The sequence below is a fragment of the Phasianus colchicus genome, chromosome 8, assembly GCF_987193195.1.
Source record: "Phasianus colchicus chromosome 8, bPhaCol1.hap1.1, whole genome shotgun sequence".
NCBI lineage: Eukaryota > Metazoa > Chordata > Aves > Galliformes > Phasianidae > Phasianus > Phasianus colchicus.
Window position 1 is genome coordinate 33,820,461 of NC_143443.1, and position 21,757 is coordinate 33,842,217.

General features: G+C 44.0%; 1 protein-coding gene across 7 annotated transcripts in view; it reads left to right on the forward strand.

Annotated features, from left to right (window-relative positions):
• PTPRE (protein tyrosine phosphatase receptor type E) overlaps positions 1-21,757 on the forward strand; it is a 77,819-nt gene that overhangs the window by 9,174 nt on the left and 46,888 nt on the right. The window contains exon 2 of one of the 7 annotated variants that reach the window (XM_090145659.1): positions 12,384-12,458. The exons of 5 other annotated variants lie outside the window; for them this stretch is intronic. The gene's annotated coding sequence lies outside the window, so the exon portion shown is untranslated. Of the gene's footprint in view, positions 1-5,529; positions 6,480-12,383; positions 12,459-21,757 lie in introns of those variants that run through there. One more of the 7 variants, XM_090145661.1, reaches the window with a different exon arrangement.

Here is a 21,757-nt window from a genome sequence, read left to right on the forward strand (position 1 = left end):
GGATCACCGAGTTCCACCTCCTGCCAAAGGCAAGGTGGCTGACAGCTACATTGAGTACTTATCAGATTGCCCAGTTGGACGGTAGCTGATGTACTTACCAAAGTGTTTAATAGGTTCTGATCTTTTTCAGATGGAAACAAAACTCAGAGACCACAGAGGTATTTCTGTAATCTTCAGCTCTGCTTAAGAAATCTCATGGAAATCTGATAAAGCCCGCAGGTTCTTTTTCCCATTGAGTTTTCTAGATTTTTGGGTTTCCTTGGAGACATGCAAACATTTGCATCACATATCTGTTCTTTGATCAGTTTTTAAATACTGAAAGTGTGTTAATTGCAACACGTGTTGTTTGGTAATACGAATTTGTGAAATACTCTGTCGTTAAAATGATTTAATTTGTGGTAAATACATAATCTAATTCAGTCTGATGTGCCAGGATTGTAAATGGCGGTCGTTGCTTGCAATAAAGTTTGTTTGCTGCTTATTGAGATGGTAACCAGTGGGATTTTAAAAGGTTTTTCTTTCTTCCTTCCTTCCTTCCTTCCTTCCTTCCTTCCTTCCTTCCTTCCTTCCTTCCTTCCTTCCTTCCTTCCTTCCTTCCTTCCTTCCTTCCTTCCTTCCTTCCTTCCTTCCGCCTGTTTAATTATGGCTAAGCAAAGTGATTGAGCAAGGGTGGTGTTTGTGGCAGCGATTTCCCAGAAGTGCTGGACCCCAAACAAGACATTTCTCTGTACTGAATCCCCACAGCCCCTTTTCCTGCTGCATTGCCTGGCAGCTACGGTTGGTTTTGGTCTGCTTGTTTTGCAAGGTGTGCAAGCAGGTATGGAAGAGGTTTTGCTGTTGTGTCTTCCTGCAGTAGGGATGGACATGCGAGGCACTGCCTGTTTATAAAGTTTCCTGAGTGCCAGAATCATTTGTGTGCTTTGTTTCCAAGCACACCAAGTCAGGACAATGGGGAGGGATATTGGTGTTGGCCCTCTGGGACTTCAGCACTGGATTTTATTTTGGAAAGAGCTTTTACTATTTCTGACCTGATATCCTGAGCAGGAAAGGAAAATTCCAAAGGAGAGCTTAGTTCCCAACACAGATCAAAGCAACTAATGTTGATTTAATGTCCTGCCAGAAGGTAAAACAGAAAGTGAGAAAGGAAAATAAGTTCTGCAAATAAGCAGCATTACAGGAGTATGGCGTTAGATTATATACTTCCTTCAGAGTGTCCTGATGTCAGCCCAGGAGTTTTGACCAGATAAGATAAAGCTTTTTAGAACCAGTTTCAAATCTTTCACTTGCATCTGAATGAGGATTTCAGGTTGCAGTGGGACTACAGTGTGGTCCAGGGAATTGCATCCAGACTGCTTCTCCTTCCACCCTTGGGTAATACTATATGGAATTATTCTGTATATGTATAAAAGATGAATATTTTGTACGTGTTGTTTCCTGCTACCTTGCTGTTGGTGTTGCAGCCCCGTGGGGTCAGCTTGTGCAGGGGCTTTCTTCAGTTTTGAGTGAAGCACAAAGTGTGGTAACAGAGGTATGTGTGCATAGCTCGAGTGCCAGAAGGACAAGGATGGCTGTCACATAGGAAATGACGACATCCTTTCTCATGGTTGTATGCATAATTTGCCACGTAGCTGAAGCAATCTTGTTGGCAAGCATAGGCTTTGCACGAGAGCTGCAGAAAGGTCCTGGCCTCGACAGTAAGTGCAGAAAGAAAGAGAGAGAGAGAAAGCAAACTCTCTGCTGCTGCGCTTTGTTAAATGCGCAGGTGTACTTACTGCCATCAGAAAAGGGACTCGGATGATTTGTGTAACATCTCAAAAGGACATAAAAATTGTAACGGTTAGGGGGGTTTTTCACTTGCTAATTGTCCTCATTGCATCATCCTTTCAGTTTGGAGCCCCTGGAGTGTTGTTCTGAGGGTTTTTCTCTTTTCACCACGGTGGTTCGGTTGGGGTAGATGGCTTCTGCCAGTGGTTGGATGTATTGGTCTGATGCTTAAGGAGTGAAGGAAACGAGGAGCAGGAAAGCCTGTGCAGAATCTCCTAATCTGTCATCTCAAACCCCCACCCTCCAAGAATAAGTAAAGTTCGGAAACATCTGATGCATTTGATGTATTCACTCATACGTTGGTGTGTCCATAAAAGCTTTAGAGAGCCATGCAATTATAAGGCCTCTTGACTTAAACAATCAAACAAACAAAAAAAAAAGCAGTCCTGTTTCAGATTTCACTCTGATGAAATGTGTATAATGTACACACTGAAAGCTATGGGACTCTGGATGAGTCAGAGTACCCATCATTGTGCTCAGCAATGAGCAAATCCTGGAGGTCCCACGTGTGTGTTTCTTGTGTGTTTTGGCTTGGAGCTGTTTAACTCCATCCTCAAAGTTTGCAAAGCAGCGAGGCTCCATATGCAATCTCTTATTGTTGAAAGGAGGTTTATCTATTTTCATTTTGCTCTCCCACCGGTAGTTTTTGTTTTGCATCTGGATTTCTACTTGTTTGTCCAAGCTTCAAACACGAACATCTGACCTGCTTCTGGAACTGCTCGTAATACTTAAGGAGGAACAGCGTTCGCTGTTCCTGTTTGGATAACTGTATGGAAGGAGAACTCAAATAACTGAAATGTATACCAGTCTTTGTTTTTCATTGCCTGTGTGAAGCAAATAGCAGTTCTGAGCTTCTGCAAGAAGGCCTTGGGATGACAGCAGCCAAGCAAAAAGGTCAGGTCTCTACGGAACTTATCCAGCATGTTTAAATCATAGAATCATAGAATGGCCTGGATTGAAAAGGACCACAAACATCATTTAGTTTCAAGCCCCCTGCTACGTGCAGGGTCGCCAACCACCAGACCAGGCTGCCCAGAGCCAAGGAAGCTTTGTATAAATGCAAACATGAAATGCTCCCTGAGGGCAATAGCTTTTATTTACTCCCCCAGTGTGACAGAAAAGAAGCATGAAACCATCTTCTGCTCTTTGCAGCATTCCTGCAGCTCTGAGGTGGGTGCACAGGGCCTCCAAGGGAAGGTCCTCTCCTGCCGGGGCAGCACCTGAAGTTGGAAGTTTCTGTCCTAAGGCAGAGAAACTGCTCTCAATGCGTTTGTTCTTAAACTCAAATGGAAAAAAGGCCGTAGGTTAGCTTAATGTCAAGGCTCAGTTATAATGAAAAGTGGCAATCTAGTAGGGGAAAAGCCTTATCTCCTGGGCTGTGATGTTGTCAGTGCAGCTATCCACTCGTTATTATTTGAATCTTAATTATTGACGTTGGAATTTCTAAAAAGCTCTGCTAAAATGAAGATAAAGGTGATATTTAAATGTTCCCTGCTGCTGAGGTGTGCGATTGTGAGCATCCTGTTCTGATAAAACGCAGTGCCTCAGCAACAGGAGCTCTGCAGCTGTCTCCATTGCACTGTAGTACTTATCTGGATTTCAGAGGAGAAGAAAAATAGAAATAATCATCCCTTGGCTTGTGCTGTCGCGTTTGGAGTAGTGTTTCTGAGGCACTCTAGTGGAACAAACGTGTTCTTTAGACAATATTTAGTGCAATTTGTCAAGTTGGTGAAGTAGAGTGGAATTAAATGGGCGGTGGAAGAGGGAATGGAAGGAAGTAAGTTGTTAACTCCTATCAGCGATCTGGCAGCGCGGCTCTGCTTCCAGGAGCAGCAGTGCTTTGGGATGGGTCTCTGTTAGCATAGGGGTTTCTGCCACTGCCAATAACTGCTGTGCTCTGCAGCAATGATTCAGCATCCACCTGAGCACCGCTTGCAGGTGACTGCAGGACCTGTGAGCGGAGGCTGTGTTTGCACAGCTCAGCTGGGGATTTGCTTCCCGCAGACGAGTCCAGTCTGTTTGTCTTTGCTTTTGCCTCCAGGAAGCTGTTATGTGAAGGAGTTTTTGGACAGGAAAAGTTATAAACTAAATAGAGAAGGCAAACAAAGGCTGAAGTAAATGAACGAAGAGTATTCCTGTTCTGTCATTTTGAATGAAGAATGCTGTGTTTCTACGGATGTCATCTTCCAGCGTAAGTTTGTGAATAGGTTTCTGCCCAGCCCCAGCTGCTGATGGATGCCCCTGAGCTGCCACTCACTGATGATGTATAATGTTTTTTTCTGGGCTGTGAGTCACATCAGGGAAGTGCTTCCTTCTGGAAGGATCCTGCTTTCGTATTGTCCTTCTTTGTAACCTGGGTGGCTTCTTGGGCTGGTTTATAGCAAAGAGCAGTGCCAACACAAGCGGTGTGGTGTGGTGCGGGGTGGTTGAGGTGGTTCTCTCTTGTTTTCTGTCCAAACTGAAGCTCGTGTGTGTACCCTGTGAAGCACTTGGTGGTTTAATAAATCTATGGAGTAAAAATAAATTAAAAAATAAAAAAGGAGTTGGTGAACCCGGAAAATGAATCGCATTGCCTGAACCCCAGTGTGAAATCTGGAAGCACCATCTTATTTCCCAGTACTCTTCAAGCCTCCTTGTTCACATTTGGTCTCGGACATTTGTTTGTCATGCTTTTTGTGTTCATTTACATGCTGCATGCTTGTTTTCCCAGTGCTGTGAGCTGGGCTTCCTTTCAGCATAGCTTGGGAAAGCAGATCCCCTGTGGCCGTACGCTGCTTCAGATGGCCACATCACAGCTGGTGGTCACGTCTTAAGGATGCCACGCAAAGACAAAAGTAGAGAAACTGAAGAATAAGAATAATAGCCTTATTGCCGAGTCAGTGTGGAACACATGCTGGGGAGCTGCGTGCCTGTAGAAGCAGGGATGGCTGTGCAGGAGCTGCCCTTTCCCTGGGCAGTGGTCCGAGGTGCCACCCGTCCTGCCCCCGGAGCACCCAGAGCTGGTGATGCTCAATAACCCAAACCTAGGGCTTCTGCTGGTTGTTTCTCATTGATTGCCCTGTTTGAGAGCGTGCTCTTGTGCAGCTTAGTGCTGCATTTGGCACTTCTCTGGATGCCCCACGGGGACGTTATCATGGTCGTAGCAATCCATTCTGTTCTCAGACGCTAGCGTTATTTCTGGACAAAGCTGTTTTCGAGACATACATTGCTGCATATTGATGCGGGGCTTAGTCATCAAGCCTCCCTCCTGTTCATTTCCTAAATAACTGCTTAAAACTCTTCGATAGCAAGTAAATCTTTTGCTCTGTTTAAAAAAAAATACAGGAAATGTCCTCTGCCCTCTGTGTCTGCCTCCTGTTGTGATCCTCAGCATTCCCATTTTTCCTCCAATTGGGGCAAACCCCAAACTTACAAAGTGGAACCCGAAAGTGTTTGCCTCAAACACACCCCCCTTGGTAGCTGCTATTTACATAAAACATGCTGACACCAGGTTGGGGAGATTGAGTAGGATGCTTTCTCAGCTGTTGAAATTTGCACATGAGATGGGAGATGTTTTGATTGAAAAGGGTTAGCTGAATATCTCTGCCATTTATTCCCATGTGTCAGTATCAAAGCAGTGTTTCTCTAGGCATTTTGCCCACTTCCTTTTTTTTTTTTTTTTTTTTTTTTTGTTCCTCTTCATTAGTTCTTAGATTTTTTTGGTAAGGTTGGTATGTATTTATACTTTTCTCTTAATGGAGGCACTTAGTAGCTTAATGACATAAATATGTGTAAAATGCCTTTCAGATGGGAATGAAGATAATATTACCGATTTTAGATTTCCTTTTCAGTTGCATTTGTAAATTTGTTCTTTTATTCATCAGAAGAAGTAGAGGTGAGCCAGGGACCTGGGAAGGTTAGGATTGGGAAAACCCATCTCATAAGCACGTGGCTGAGAGGCTGGTGCAATTGCAAGAGTTTGGGTTTTTGTTTTTTTTTTTTACCATGGGGCAGTTAACTTGGCACCTGGCCTGATGGCTGCTGATGGGTCTCACCTGTCTCAGAGGGGAAACAGATCCAAGCCCAGGAGCTGGCAGGGCTCGTGGAGAGGGCTTTAAACTAGATATGAGGTGTGAAGGGGATAAAACCAGGCCTGCTAGAGATGAGCCTAGGGGAATGATGATGGGGTTGGGGTGAGGCAGGGGGCTCAGCTGAAGTGCATCTACGCCAACGCACACAGCTTGGGCAATAAACAGGAGGAGCTGGAGGCCATTTTGCAGCAGGCAAACTATGAATTAGTTGTCATTATAGAAACATGGTGGGTTGCTCCCATGGCTGGAGTGCTGCAGTGGATGGCAATGAGCTCCTCAGAAGGGACAGGAAAGGAAGGAGGAGCGGTGGTGTGGCTCTCTGTGTTAGAGAGTGTTTTGATGCTATTGAGCTTGTAGCTGGGGATGATAATGTTGACTTTCTGTGGGTAAGGATTGGGGGAGGACCAGACGTCCTGGTAGGGGTCTGTTATAGACTGCCTAACCAGGATGAAGAGTCAGATGAGTTCTAGGAGCAGCTGGCAGAAGTTGCACGATCGCCAGCCCTGTTTCCCACGGGTGACTTCAATTTCTGTGCCAGAAATACAATACAGCACGGAAGAAGCACTTTGGCTACAACAACCCCAGGTAATGCTACAGCCTTGGGGCAGAGTGGGTGGAAGACTGTGTAGAGGAAACACACCAGTGGTCGTTGGTCAGTGCTTGGCTGAACGTGAGCCAGCAGTGTGCCCAGAAAGCTTGTGTCAGAAATAGTGCTGCCAGCAGGAACAGGGACGTGATTTAGTGGGAAATATTGGTGATAGGTGGATGGTTGGATCTTGGAGGACTTTTCCACCCTTGGTGATTTTATGGTTCTGCTTAATGGCTAATGCCTTCCAGCTCTAGGAATAGCATAGAAGAGTACCATTATGATATCTATTTTATATTTGCACATTCCTCTAACTTGTGATTTCTAGCATGAGCCCATTGCTGTGATAGCATATTAGCATATGGTTTGTTTGGTTTGTTTTTTGAGCTGTATTTAAAGAGCCTTCTCTCGAGGAAGTGAACTCCATCTTTTTAAAACAGTGCTGAAATGACTTTTAAGAAGTATAAAATAAGATCCTGTCTTTTTTTTTTTTTTTTTTTTTTTTCCCCTCCTTGTACTGGGAAAAACATTCCTGTTTTCATTTCTTTATTTTTATTTGCTGCATGTGGATGCTGATGCTTCTGGCCACTCAGAAACTAGAGCAAAACCTTTTTTTAGAAACTAGAGCAGAATTTTCATAATAAACCTGATCTCCTACAGATTCAGAGCCTCTTCAGGGGGAAGTGAGGGAAGGAGACTGGAATTAGGGAGGGTTATAAGCAATGTAATTTCAAGGATCTATATTCTGAAAAAGTCTCTGTGGATTTGGTGCTGCTGCTTGGATTAGGAGGCCCTTTAATTTGCTTTTAATTAAAGTGATTTTCATTTATTCTATGCCTTCTTCAAAAGTCCCAAGGCACCTTACAAACTTGTGATTATATACAGAAAATGCAAGATGCATATTCATGCGGTGCTGAGGTTCCATGTTGAAAGGAAGGATGAAAATGAGTTGTACCTTCCTTTTTACTGTTAGTATTTTTATAACCTCAATTCCCCTTTATAGCACTCCAGTTGTACATTTGATCTCAGAGACCCCAGTCTGAAATGTAAGCACTGACCTTCCATTAAGTATCTTATCCAAATCATGTATTTAAATAGCTTAATTTTTGCAGCCTCACAAAGTTGGAGGAAAAAAGACATGAAAATACTTTATTTATTTTTAAAAACAAAATGCATCTGTTGCAGAGAATCCCAAATAAAATGCAGTGAGGCAGTATATTAAACTGGAACTTGGCAGAAGCACAAGGCGCCTATGGAATCTTCATGGGAAGCAGAAGAGCTTGTCTTGGGTTCGTTCGTTGTGTTTTGGAAGAAGCAAAGGCTGCAGTGACAGAGATGCTGGGACTTCTTTTCGTGTTGCTGAGTTCAGACAGCTCTAAAAGTGAACAGGGTGACATTTCATAGTGGGGCTGCGGTTTGCTGGAGGCAGAAGTTTGTGATGCGTTGCTCGATATGATTGTACGTATTGTCTAACTGTACGAGGACTTCAAGGTGCAGCAATTAAAGTGAAAAAATAGAACGAAGTCATTAAAAGTGATGTGGGTGTCTTTATTATAAAATTGGGTCTTGAAGAAATGAGTCTCCTACAGTAGAAGAAAACTGGAGAACGCTGCTGGTTTGTAAGGAGAAATTTCACTGCTCATGTTAGGGTGAGCAAAATGCCACTCTTAACATTACGCTGTTGTTTGAGGATATTACACCCGAATTGTGAGCAGCATATTTTCTTATAAAGCGTTTTTTGTTTTCGAAATGAATCCAGCAGTGTTCGTTTGTATGGAGGAGTTATTCATGAGGAACTTTCCCAGGATCTGGCGGTTGAAGAGAGGGCTGCACGCAGCACTTCGAGGAGGTTTTTCTCTTTGCTTATGTTACACCAGCCTTCCAACCTCCCAAAAGCTATTTGGTGGGTAGAGTTAAGAGTCTGATGCGAGAGCCCGTTGCTGGGTATAGCAGGTCCAGTCCTGCATGTGGCAGAGGCACTGCTGGTGGAGGCCAAAGTTGCATGGTGAGGATGGAGTGATCCCAGTGACCAGAGCACTTTGGCTTCCAGGATTTCCCTTCCTAACAGTTGAGTGATTTGATAATTATGGGCTTGTTGTTGTTGTTTGTGTTTTGTTCACTGTTATTTCCCAGAACTCTTCTCTGTCTGTTGCTCTGCAGTCAAAACCATGAAGCCTTCATGTTGTTTTCTGATAGGACCACTTCTACTGGTCAGTACAAGTGGCTGAAGGTGTGAAGCCGGCGATTTGGGGAAGCAGTGGTGAAAGTCCTCAGGAGGCACTTGGCCTTATGATGGCAGGTTTGGGTCCTGCTCTCCCACTTTTTTTTATGGGACAGCCAATTTTTGGTGGCTGAGTCTTTTCTTTTAGGCAGGGATTGGCTGATTTCTGAGATGACACAGCACTAAGGTGGGCCTGATGCTCCTTGGGTTCCTGCGAATGTAGGTTAGGCAATAGAGCTGTCAAGTGAAGGTCAAACAAGCCTTTCATTTCTTTTTTTCTTGTTTAGTTGACTCCATTTAACCTTGAGTTAGACATCTGACTGAATTACGAAAGGTGGTTGTGGCCGTCTTGTGAAACTGCTGTTCTCTGTTGCACTGTAAAGAAATTATAATAAGTGACTTCTTTGGGATTGCGTTCATCTGACACCAAGAAACATGCTGCAGGGTGATTCCTTGTGAAACTTGGGGATGTTAAGGTGATGGACTTAGTGCCAACTTACGCATTTAGCGTGAAACCATACGAATTGTGTGCTTTAAAGGACTTTGCCTGCCATCTGTATTGCATCCACTATGTTTCATTGTTCTGCTGAGGCACAGATGTCAGGGAAAGGACTGAATGGAGTTACGTAAACGTGCGGATTGTTGCTCTGTTTGAAATTAGAGTGAGCCCTTCTTGCTTTGGCTGCAAGGAGGTCACGGGGCTGGAAGCTGGACTGAAGAGATGAACTGTAACGTCCTCATGTGCTTCAGGACAAAAGGTGTAGGCAAAATTCACCCAGAGGGTGGTGAGGCTCTGGAACAGGTTGCCCAAGGAGGCTGTGGATGCCCCATCCCTGCAGGCATTCAAGGCCAGGCTGGATGTGGCTCTGGGCAGCCTGGTCTGGTGGTTGGTGACCTGCACATAGCAGGGGGTTGGAACTGGATGAGCACTGTGCTCCTTTTCATTCATTCATCCATGATTCTATGAAATGGCAGTACAGTGCACAGACCAGGAGGACAGCCTTATCAGCATCCCACAGAGCGAGCTGTTTCACCTGGGAAATCAATCTATCCCTGTTTGAGAAAGACTCGGCCACAGAAATCAGTTGCCGTCTGCCATGGTCAGCTTTTGTGGTCAATTTTAAAAGCACTTGTAGTGTTTCTTTCAGGTCTAGCAGTTAGTTAATTGATTCCAGGTGGGTTGGTGTGGTTAGGGGAAGCCTCTGGGTGGCTTGTGCAAACCTATTTTTTGGGGGTGGTGGTGGAGAGCCCTGTTAACACATCCAGAAGTGCAGGGAGAGGAAACAGCACGTTGGGATGGCTTGCACAGCTGTCAGCAAAAGCCTGTGTTGAGCTGCTCGTGCTCCTACTGAATTGAGATGCAGTGACATTTGTGAGTTTGTCTTTCTTGAGTGCTTGTGGCAAATGGTCAAAATGCTGGCAATTGAGGTCTGCTAAAATAAATGCTGCAGCTCTTAAAGCATTTCATATTCATCAAGAAGCATTTCTGCTGATTACTGAAGATGAGTTGGATGTTAGTTAACGTCCTCCCGATTTTGTACTCTGTATACATCCAAAACATCCTTACAAACATCCTCTGTACATCAAAAACACAGAAAGCATGCACAGCCTGACCTTTGAACGCAGAGCTTTTTCCTGTTTATGTTGGCCAGGACCCTTAGAAAAACTATTTATTCTGTCATGAAGAAAACTACCAAATAAGTTAACATCTGTGGAAGGCAGGTAGTGGAACTTAGCATGCTCTGCATGCCTGGAGGGGGCTGGGTCTTTCAAGAGATCATTCAGGCTTTTGTGTGATAGCATCTTCTTATCATTGCAGCCACATGGCATCAGAATGAAATGACTGCTGCCACTCTATCAGAGAGCAAGTGCTGAAATCGCATTTGCACAGCAGCTGTTCCTCATTTAATCTGAGCAAGTAGGAGAGCAAAGTTCTGTATACGTCACTTTCTGCTGGATGATACTCAGCTGTAGGTTTATGTGCAGTCTCCCTTTGGGTGACCTGGCTGATGGGGTGAAGTGCAAGCTCAGCAGGTTGGCAGATGGCCTGGCTGGGAGGGCAGGGCTGCTGTGCAGGGCATGGAAGGTCTTGGGGAACCTCCTGGTGTCAGCCAATGCCAAGTGTGAGGTGTGGGGGAAAGGTGGGTTGGGCTAAGGTGCCTTCAGGTGCCTGAAGGGCAGCAGTGGAGGAGATCAGGCCAGGCTTGTCCAGTGCAGGGACAAGTTGCAGCAAGAGAAATTGCAGCTGGTTGTATGGTGGGAGGAAAATCCCCCATGAGAGTGGATGCAGCATGGAGCAGGGGTCTGCCAGACTGCAGCATCCCTTGGTTGGAGAGCCACCAGTGCCTGTCCCACCGAGGTCTGTTATTGCTGATAATTGTGACCACTCTATGAGAATGTATCACTTATGTGCAGAGTTTGTATTGATGGAGTAGTTCAGCTTATCACTGCAGATGTGTGTGCTGTTCTGTGGGAATGCGTGGCTTTAAAGCATTCTCTGCATGTAGAAATACATTATTTTAAATTAATTTTCATGGATTGGATGTACTGCTGTGCTTCTATTTTAAGCTGTGCTATCAGCTGGTGTACTTCTGGAAATCAAAACCTATTCTACCGATTCAGAGGAAAGCAAAATTTTGTGTTCATGTGTTGACCAAAATATCCATCTTGTAGCAGTCTGGAGGGCAAAATGAAAAGTACTGTTTATCCCTGGAAGGGGGGTCTTCTTGTAATGCAGATCTGATTACTATTTGGTAAAGGCATCACGGCAGTCTGTAGTTTACAATTATTTAAATAAATGGGGAAGTAAATCTGTATTTCAGTGATAACAAGGTAAGACATGAGAATACTGGTCAGTCAGCCCATCCTGTTTTCTGGGAAGAGCTCATCTTGATCCATCCCATTTAACACTGCTTGTATTTATAAAATAGTGCTTTTCCTACCCCTATTATACAAGAACCAGTTTGTAAATGAAGTAAGATACATCTGTCACAACTAGCGTGTAATTCTGCACTGTTACGAATTTTCTGTACTGAAAGATAAGTGATTGGTTTTGGTCAAGCTGGTGCAGCTTGTCTTACATTTCTGAAACCACAAAAGTAGATGTACTGCATTTTGCATATCTGAATGAGGATGCATTAATTAAAAGTCGCAAACTGTTAAAAGTCATGGATCATTAACAACATTCTAAAGTTGAAGCAGAGAAGGGTTTCCCTCTGCAGAACAGGAGGAAGCTCTGCAAGCTTTAAGTGTCAGCATGATTTATGTGGGTTTAGATATTAATAGAAAGAGGAGATTGGGAAACTACACGGAGATAAGCAGATAATTATGTTCAGTGCTACGCTGTGCTCTGGGTGCTGTGAATTGGTCTCCAGATCTGAGCCAAGGGCTGCTGCTTTGGGGGGGCTCAAAGCTTGGGTTCTTCCAGGCTTTCTCCTGAGGCTCAAGTTCTCTGCTGTCTGTTCCAGGGGCAGTGAGATCACAGAATCTTGGTGACTCTTTTCTACCTGGTCAGTTTGGAGATGGCTGGTTGGTGTACAGGTTGTGTTCTGTGTGTTTTACCAGCTTGCACTGAGCATGATTGGGTTGCATCATCTTTCCTCAGTTCTGATCAGGAAATGTTAAGTTTGACAAAACTTGAAATCTGCGGGCTTTGTCACCTTCCTGTTTATCCTTTTTCCAGATCATTGAAGAATTCCTTTTAATTACATTGCCCAGATACCAGCACAGCTCCATGTGAAACACCTGTGTGAAACCAGTAAGTAGTTAAAGCAGAAGAACTGAAGGGCAGAAGTGACCTGTTAGCAGGTCTTCACCTGTGCTTGAAAGCATGATGCAGTCAGGAACTTCAGTTGTATCCTTCTCTAAGAAGATCCTTTGGACGTGTTTTCCATCGCAGTATTCATACTGACTGCTGTTTATGCAGTAAGGAGGAAAAAATCCCATCCCACTGATCTGTATGTATTGTGTACCTGTATGATGCTCCTTGAAGTGGGAGTCTTGCTTTGCTGTTGAAGAATCAAGATGTTCATTCTTTGGAAAACATTCCCTGCAGGTTCATCTTTCTGCAGCTGAAAGTCACTTTAAAGAAGGCGCTGCCTTATCTAGGTAACGCGTTTGGGAAGTCATTTAGTGAGCAAATTGCCAGATAATTGCGCTGGTGGTAATTGCATCTTAAATTGATCTGCTCTTTAGAAAAATGCTGAAAATGAATGGTTCTTCATCTTGATATGAAAATATTGGTTCTGTTATATTAATTAGCATACTGTGGAATAGGAATTTATTTTTTTTTTTGTAGGGAGATGCTTAAGCTGATCTGTTTTTATTTTTAGTTGATGCCTTTAGTTGGCTGCTTGGAATAATCAAAGCTCTCTTTGCATGTGTGTGTGAGAGAGAACAAAGTTACAGGACGTCAGTCAGTGAAACAGCAAAGATTTTTCATAAAACAGAACTCTTGAACATATCTCAGGATTTTGTGTAGCTCTGTCAACCCCGCTGTGGTCATGCCTGCATTGCCACTGACAGCACCATTTTGCTGTTGAATCTGCAATGAGAGCAGCAAGACTTTTGGATCAGCAACCTGGCCGAGGCATGGCATCCACAAGACCCAGAGAAGCGAGGAGTTGGGCTTACTGCTTCATGCATGCTTCCGTGCAGTTTCAAAGCTTTCATGGCAGTTTTGGGGATGACTGAAACCTTATTTTCAGACATGGTAGGGTTCTGTTTCAGAGGATGTTTATAACTTGGTTTGCTCTCCTTCCACAGATCTGCTTTCTCTTTCCTTCTGTGTTGACCTACTCAGCCTGTGGAAAAAAGGTCCCTTGAAAGCCTTGTGACTGTGTTTGTTGGGCTTTGTCAGGGAAGTGTTTTTTATGGCAGAGTAGAAGTGACGAGGCGAGTATGGGAAGCATCCAGAAATTGACCCAAGTTTAGTTTCCATCACGTTTCTTGGTAATTAAACTTATAAACTCTTTTTTAAATATTGTTTTAAATCTTTACATCACCTATTCCTATGATACAGGAAAAAAAAAAATAACAGAGTGAAATGGGTGCAAGACCAGTTGGAGCCTGGAAGTGAGTTACAACCCCATTGTTCTGTCTCTTTTCCCCATACGGTGACTTGGTGACCTTGCAGGAAATGTATGTGACGTATTTGAGTATAAGGGAGAAGAATTTAGTGTATGATTTCTTTTGAGAATTGCCCTGGTGCTACTTCTGATAAGGGTAAGATTTGTCTTACGAGTCGGCTAACTTGCACTAAGTTGTACATTAATGGCTTCAGCTGGAAAATAAGATCATAAGCACAAAATATGCATGCCACAGGGCAGGTTGCTGTACTGAATGTCTAATGTGATAGGAAAAAAAGGGATGTGCCTCAGACACATCCGCAGAGCTGCTCATAAACGTAGCCTGGTTCCATCACTGCAGTGCTGTGTGTACAACCCCAGTAATTTGCTATTGGAGAGTGTGTGAAATAGGGACAAGCTGGTGGTTATGTCTCAGACACACAGAGGTTCAGCTGCTCTGTCTTTTTCAGATCTAACATTTCCATCCTCTTTCCTCCAGGAGTTGTTTCCTACACGTATGGGGGGGAAAAAAAAAAGCTGCTGGGGACAGAATTTTGAATTTAAACTCATGCAGGTGAATTGCAGGAACCCCAGTTCATTATTATTGTTATTTTTGGAGGGGAAGGAAGGGGATGAGCAATGTGAGCAGTTGCTAACCCAGTGTGAGGGAGTTGTGTCCTGGTTCTCCAAGCCAGGCATCCCCATTGTGCTGGGCAGTGGTACAGGGAAGAGGAGTTGGGAAGAATTCTGCAGCTTCCCATTCCTTTCACTGTGCGACTGCAGTAGGGTGGGATGTGGGGAGGACTGGATACTGAAGATTTCATTTTCTTCTATCACAAGCAGATGTTCTTTGTTGGTTTAGTGGAATCAGAGAATGTCCCAAGTGGAAAGGACCCGTATGGATCGTCTAGTCCAGCTCATTGTTTCCCAGTATAAAACTGTGTGCACCATTCCCAGGCTCTCAGTAGGGCTGCTCTGCTGAAAAAAGAGGGGATTTCAGTCTGTTGTACCTTCAGCCAGTGTTCAATCTGCCTGGAATTCCCTTTTCCAGTCACAGGAGGAAAATGTTAATGGTTTAGCATGGCCACAGCCTCTTGTGTTGTTCCATTGGATCCCTGGGATGAGCAGTTATCACATGCTACAGCTGCAAGCAAAATACTCAGAAACCAAATTTCCACGGTCAGGGTGAGGCTACACAAGTGTGCTGCCTATAAAAAAGCTCACCCTTCCTTTGGCTGGTTTATTTGGAGAGAAGAGTTTGACACACAGCAGCATTCAGGAGGTCTGGCAAAATGGGTGCAATGGGGCAGCGGCGCTGGTTCTCGAGTGGTTCTGCATTGGCTGCAAAACAGGTAAATAAAAGGAAAATGAAACAAAGAAAAAAAAAAATCAGTTTGTAATCTAGGCAGTGTGTATGTGTTTGTAGATTTGTGCACTCTTTGGGACTTCAGAAGGATGTTGTGTGCCTCCCATTCGTAATCACGGTGTAACAAATTACTCAAGATGAAAATTAAAAGAAAAAAAAACCCAAGTAAAATGTTAGCACCAGAGTGTGTGTAAATGGTACCGCTTTCATTCTAAAGGTTTCTGACGTGCTATTTTAAACCTGTTTCATCAGAAAATGTTATAAAAAGAAGAAAGATTGACTGCTGTTGTTTCATCTCTGAAGCTAGAAGTGTCATTTCAGTAATTCTGGGGTCGTTCTGTATCTGACAGACTTAAATTAAGTGTTTATGTCTCTGTAGCCTAAGGGAATCTCAGCTCATCTGCAGGTTTTACAGTTGCCTTATTAAAAAGTAGCTGTTTAATTAGCTGTGTCATCCTGGCGGTCTCCATTTTTATGTCAGAAGTAATGGGAGCACACCGTTCCAATCCATATAAACCCATCTCAATCCTTATAAAATGAGGCTTCCTGTGAAAGATTCACCTTCTTCTGCGTGCTTTATTTCACGGGCCGTGTGAACTAAGGGAACTGAATGTGTAAAGAGGAGCTGGCCACCAAGCCTTGGGGATGTGGGATGGTTCTGCACCCAGCAGATGGCTTGGGTAGGCACATGGGTTGGGCCAGCTTCTTTCTTCAGAGCTTGCCATAATAAACATGGGGGCAAAAAAGAAAGGAATCTTATAAATAAATAAAAATAATTCCTGTCCTTCAGAAAGCAGTGGGTTTTGGAATGGGAAGAACTTCCCTATACCGTTATTTCAGTTGGTGCTGCCAAGGGGAAATGGTTTTAAGTTGAAGGAGAGAAGATTTAGGTTGGATGTCAGGGGGAAGTTCTTTCCTATGAGAGTGGTGAGGTGCTGGAACAGCTGCCCAGAGAGGCTGTGGATGCCCCGTCCATCCCTGGAGGTGTTCAAGGCCAGGTTGGATGGGGCCCTGGGCAGCCTGGGCTGGTATGAAATGGGAGGTTGGTGGCCCTGCCTGCAGCAGGGGGTTGGAGCTTCATGATCCTTGAGGTCCCTTCCAACCCAAGCCATTCTGTGGTTCTATGAAGGGAAGCACGTGCCCACGGCCCATTCCCCCATGCCAGGTTGCAGGTGCTGCTTTTGCTGTTTTCTGCTCCTGTGTTTGTGGAAATAAAGCTTGCAGACTAGGAACTGAGTGTCCTGTCCTAGTGCTGGGTTCTTATTTTTAAATTAATAAACTTTTTTTTATTTTCCAGAATAGAAATATAACTCTTTGATCGTACTCCAGGATACAGTTTCAGTCCATGATGTTATTCCCATAGTAACGACCCAGATTTGACCAGCAGGCATTTTTCCACCAAAATGTATTTTTGGATGAAATTGCCCAACATCTCAAAACATAATGGTCATATCTCTGACTTGCTGTGCATTTCACACCAAGAGGGTTCCCAGCAGGACTGCTGTTGGTATATTCTGCATGTGCTGTCTTTCATAGACAGCTGTCGAGGATTGATGGGAAAACACAATGGCTCTTGTTTTAACCCTTTTCTTAAAGAAAAACATTTATTTGTCATGAATACAACTTGGAGAGTAAGGAAGAGAAATAAGTGCTTTAAGAAATCCTCACAAAGTCATGTTTTTGTGAGCTACAGCAAATTCTGCTGTAAGTACTCAGAGAAGCACTTGCTTGTGATAAATGTATCCCAAGAGTATGTTCTGTATCATTATTGTTATTGTACTATTAATCATGGACAAGTCCTTTTCTTCTGTTCCTTACTAAGTGTGTTTGAGTGTAACCGTTTTTAAAAATATCACTTCTTGAAAGGAATTTATAAAAATTGGAATGCTGACTGGCAGTGGATGTTCAGTGCTTTGTCAGGGGTTTAAAACCCACATCTATGTGGATGCCCCATCCCTGCAGGCATTCAAGGCCAGGCTGGATGTGGCTCTGGGCAGCCTGGTCTGCTGGTTGGCGACCTGCACATAGCAGGGGTTGAAACCCTGCATTGTGGTCCTTTTCAACCCAGGCCTTTTTATGATTCTGTGGTTATGATTCGATATCGTGCCAGCAGGAATTACAGATTTAAAACATGCTAAGTAATAAAATAACACTTTACTCTGCAGAATAAGTGACTGAATGCATACTGCTGTTGACACCAAATGTTTGGGTTGTTTGTTTGTAGGCAGCAGGACTGAGCACAGCAAAATTCCAGCTCAATTAGGCAACCTGTAGGAAAGCAGAAGCTGGGTTTTGCACTGCCTCTTGCCATACTGTGGTTGCACTCAGTGATTTCGAGGTCGCTTCCAGCCCCTGCAATTCTGCGATTCCAGGAATGATGCCAGCTCGAGTTGTTGCGTATTTGCACACTTTGTTGGTAATTAACGTTGTCTATAACTTAGAAGGGGGCTGTGCTAATGGGAACACCTGGGCAAGTTAAGTGCATGTGTCAAGGTCTGCTTGGGGAGCAGTGGGGTTTCATATCCCAGTGCATTGCAGTTGGTGTTCTGGAAAGCTCTGCTGTTCCGACTGCAAGCCTCCATTTCTGCTTCGGAGGAGACACCTCATCACCTCTGGATTTATTTCTCGTCATGTTTTCTCAGTTACCATGAGCCAGTTCCTCTTCCTTCCATCTCAAGCGATGCTTTCATCCTTATTTTATCGCTTGAAATTTACTGCTTGAAATTATCTGCTAATTAAATGCTACGCTGCAGTTTTTTTGATTGAAGCTCAGCCCTTACCAACCTCTTGTCTCCTCCAGAAAAAAATTCAGAAGGACTTGGGAGGACTGTATCCGTGACTAAATAATGGAAAGGGTAGCCCTTCGCCCTCATCTGCTAACACTGCCATGGGAAGTTCTTGCACATTCGGTTGTTTTGGGCACTGACTTTGGTCCTGTGGAGCGGGGAAGCCAGAGGTCCCAGGGAGCTGTAAGAGGGAACGGAGCTGCCCTGGGCAAGCTGTGCTTTTCCTTTGGTGTGTCCTTAAGTTTTTGCTTAATCGTGTGTGGTTGTGGCTGCATCTGAAAAACCATCTACTCCCACCCTGCGCCAGGTTTTCATTCTCTTGTTTACATATGTTGGAAATGGGTTTTTCTCATTGCTTTAGCTCAGTCTCTTTGAACCGTATGCAAAACCAGCGAGGTGGTGGTTGTTCACAGCAATATGGTCAGGCCAAAAAGGGACTGCATTAAAAGGAAGGAAGAAGTGTCACGAACTGTGGAAAGCAAGAGCTTCCTGTGAAGGGTAAAAGCAGCTAGGAAAGATATTTCAGCTATTTTCTAATAGCTCATTGGGCTTTACTGTCAGGGTTGGCAGTGTTGGAGCGTGTTTGCTGTCAGCTCGGCTTGCAGGTGGAAACCTCAATGATTTCCAGCTGGCTGCTGTGTGCTGGCAGAGGGGCAGCAGCCCCAGAGCCTTCCCTTGGGCTGACTCAGCATTCACTTCATTTCCGTGCCGGTGATTCCTTTTCCTTTAGCTCCTTTCATGGCTTTTGTTACGTTTTTATGTTTTTTTCCCCCGTTGCCATATGTTGTAACCTGTGACTGGGAGGTCAGATGGGTGTCTGTCTCAGCAGGTACTGGCAGCACAGTTCCTGTTTGGGTGGAAAGGGAGCATCCTCCAGCAGATGGTCAGCTCCTGTCTTGTGTGCCTTGTGCACTGACACTGAAATGCTTCTGGTTACCCTGAACTCGAGAAAAAGTGTGTTTTGAAAAGCTTTGGAGTTTGGTTATTGCTTTTTCAGCATTAATACCTTATAAATAAGGGATTCCTGTCGGAAAGCTTCCCTCTTCTCATTGCACTGCCGGTGCGAGGTTTGCTGGATAACCACAGTACTCAATTTCAGCCAACTTCAGCTAAATTGCTTTGACCTCAATTTTTCTTCAAAATATGAGCAGTAATGTGAGGGAAGCAGCTTTCTTCATTTTTATTCTTTGTCTGTCTGCTCAGCTCCCATCGCATTCATATCCAAAGGGTGTTTGCTGTCCGTTTGGCTGTTGGGTGGCAGATTGATGGAAGGGACACGTTGCTGCAAAGAGCTGCATGTGCAAAACTGTTCATTAGGAATATGTAATCAGGTTTGAGATGGTTGGTTATTCTCCAGATTATTCTCTTGGTATCACATGGCTTCGCATTGTTACGAAAGGGGAAGAACAAAATGAAAACGCAGCTTGTTGGGGGCTTTTCTTTTAAAATCAGCGTTTTGAATTTTGGATTCTTTTGGCTTATGTGCCAGGACATATTTACACGTTTATACATTTTCAGGAGGTATCGGAGAAGTTGTCATTCTGATTTTCTTTCACTTAATAAAACGTCTGCTGAGCTGCTGTGAGTGCTTGGGACAGGTTGTGGTGGGGATGCAGTGGGTACCTGCACTCTGCTGCCCTTGCCTAGTGCTGCTATTGAAGAGCATAGAAATGTGGCAGTGAATCAGCCCACGTTCTGCCCATCTTCCACAGGGAAAGAAGCATCCTTGCAGGTAGGAAACTGAAGTCTAACAAATAAAGGCATTTTAGTTTCGTCTGTTTGGAGGTTTACGAAGTTGTTCCTCTCTGGTGAGAGCTCTCACTGCTCTGTGCTGTAAGGTCAGAGGCTGCTTCTCAGCATTGCTGCTGCCTGGATCACGGCTTGCTGCTGTGGAACAGCTGCTGCCTGGGAGCCATGGGTTCATGCCATGGCCCAGCTGTGTCTTCCAGAGCTCTGCTGGGAGGGCTCTATGGCAACCAAGGGAAATATTGCTGGGGAAGCCAGAGAGCTCAAGTCTTGCAGCGGGCAAGAATTATTAGTACTACCTGATTAATATCTGAAAGTCCCTTGTCACTAATACCCAGTGTCACTGATCATTTCTCTAGTACTTTTGAAAAGATGCTTACGGTTTTGCACTGATGGCCCAATAACGATAAAACCAACAAAATACAGAAGGAGTGCAGCATTGGTTACGTTTACAAAGCTAATAAGTGCAAGGTTGAAAGGTATAAAAATTCTGCTCTGATCTTCAGTTCTGTACGTTGACCCATTCGAGTCTGTGGATGTCCCATCCCTTTTTCAAGGCCAGGTTGGATGGGTTTAGTATTGCGCCAGGGGAGGTTCAGGTTGGGCATCAGAAAACATTTCTTCTGCATAAGAATACTGAGGCACTGTGCAGGGAGTGGTGGAGTCACCAACCAAAAAGGTGTTCAAGGAACATGTAGGTGTTGTACTGAGGGACATGGTTTAGTGGGAAATATTGGTGGTAGGTGGACGGTTGGACTGAATGGTCTTGGAGGTCTTTTCTAACCTTGGTGATTCTGTGATTGTAAGGACATGCAAAAACCCAACAGAACACCTTGAATTCCATAATGGAAGTTTGACTTGCAGTCTTTTATTGGTATTTAAACACACTGGAAGAAGTGGTCATTCATCCATATGTTTTCTTCAGTGAAAAACGTGTTCTTAATACTGAGCTCCTCTGCTGTTCCTCGGGGCATCGGTTCACTCTGGTTCTTTATGCATAGAATCTGCAAAATTAGTTATATGTCAGGAAGTTACTGAATTATTAAAACTATTGAAAAAAACCTTAAAGAAGATGTAAATAAGACATGTAAATTTGATCATTAGAAAAGCAGTGTGCTGTTAAGTCAGAGCATGTTTTGCACTAAATTTACATTTCATGTCCTCTTTAGCTAAGAAACCGAACTATTTAAGAAAATACCATATGATATTACATATGGCACTTTAATAACGCCTGTTTTACTTTGCTTTTGCTGAAGCACTAAATGCAAAATGTAGAATTTCAAAGCAACCTTACCATTTCCAATTAAAAGCTGGGTTAGCTCATCCATCTCCACCAGCAGGGAGCCAGGTGCGGTCAGTGGCTCTGGTTGGCATCCAGTGCTGCTTTTCTCTTTGATCTGGTTTGGGACAGCTGCCTTATGAAGCGCTGGTTGAAGGGAAGATGAGTGATTTTCCAAGTGCAATTCTCAATGAGTTGGCTACATTCAGGCTGCTGGCTGCGGCAGTGGAGCTGCAGGCTGTGATGTATGAAGACTCTGTTCAATTTATCTATTACAAAGTAAGTCTTAAGCATTTTAATTTGAGTGTTTTTCTCATTTAAGAGTGATTATTATTTTTTTTTTCTTCAAATCATAGCACTGCTTCTCTGAGCTGTTGGTGTTTGAATGTATCTCTGGCTTTATGCAAACTACTGGAGTGTTTTTGGTTGAAAGCCTAAATCTATCAATATTGAGGTTCTTAAAGGCAGCGAAAGTTTCCTGATTAAAAATTTCCTAAGTACAGAGGTTCCAAACTTCACACCCACAATACAGGATTGTTTCCTTTTCCCAGTTCTCCTTTATTCAAATATCTGCTGCCCAGAGAGGCTGTGGATGTCCCATCCCTTGTTCAAGGCCACGTTGGATGGGGCCATGGGCAGCCTGGTCTAGTGTCAGATATGGAGGTTGGTGGCCCTGCGTGCAGCAGAGGGGTTGGAGCTTCATGATCCTTGAGGTCCCTTCCAACCTGGGCCATTCTATGGTTCTGTGTGGTGTCCTGCTCACACTTGAAGTATTTAGAAGTGAATATGAACCAGTTTTAAGTTGTAGGTGTG